We start from the raw sequence: 796 nt of genomic DNA, 5'->3' as shown, positions 1-796 counted from the left end.
AAAATCACGGTTTTTCACATATAATAAGAAATTTAGGGAAAATTTGCATGTTGTTTTCAGATATATAGAAGAAGNAGTTTCGTTGAAATAAACAACATATTTCACATGAAATTCTGACTTTGCTGTGATCGCGGGTGTTTTGTTATATATATATAAGATAACTATAATAGTTCACAAAATAAGTGGAGGTCTAGAAGTTGGTTGTGGAGGTCTCGAAGTTGGTTGTGGTGGAGGTCTTTGAAATTATCCTATATTTTTATACAAAATATAAACGATCGCGTTAATGAGATATTAAAATATCTTTATATTCCCGGTACGTGGTTTCAGTCCGGGTCCGGGGTACAATATTTACCTACCACCCTTGATCACTTGTAATTCAAGAGTCTGGGCCGGTCACACTAATTTGCGCCATAGGAGATTTAGCGCCATAGGTGCGCCATAGGAGTTTTTGCACGCCATAGCAAAATGTGAGTGTTTTATCCACAAAATATTTCGATTTTTCCATTGGTATACTCATTTAACATGTTTTGGTAAAGTATCATTTAAAAAAAATGTGTACTTTGTTAGAAAATCGATCTTGATTACGAAGCACTTTTACACTAATTAGCGCCATACGTGTTTTTTCACGCCATAGCTGAATATAAGAATTATTTTCAGCAATTAACTGTGTTTTTTCCTTTGGTATATGCAATATACAGGTTTTGGTAAAGTTTCATTCTTAAAAAAAGGTTTTTTTGTTAGTAAATCGACAAAATATTTCTTCGCGATTCACAAGTCAATCTCAAGGGAAGTAACT

General features: G+C 33.5%; 1 protein-coding gene across 1 annotated transcript in view; it reads right to left on the bottom strand.

The window, feature by feature from the left end:
• Positions 1 to 796, bottom strand: part of LOC110453318 — a 26,361-nt gene that overhangs the window by 3,752 nt on the left and 21,813 nt on the right. The window lies entirely within an intron of this gene.

Source organism: Mizuhopecten yessoensis, unplaced genomic scaffold, assembly GCF_002113885.1.
Source record: "Mizuhopecten yessoensis strain PY_sf001 unplaced genomic scaffold, ASM211388v2 scaffold7269, whole genome shotgun sequence".
In the NCBI taxonomy this organism is placed as follows: Eukaryota; Metazoa; Mollusca; class Bivalvia; order Pectinida; family Pectinidae; genus Mizuhopecten; species Mizuhopecten yessoensis.
The sequence above is the reverse complement of the archived record's forward strand: the minus strand, read 5'-3'. Positions and strand labels throughout refer to the sequence as shown.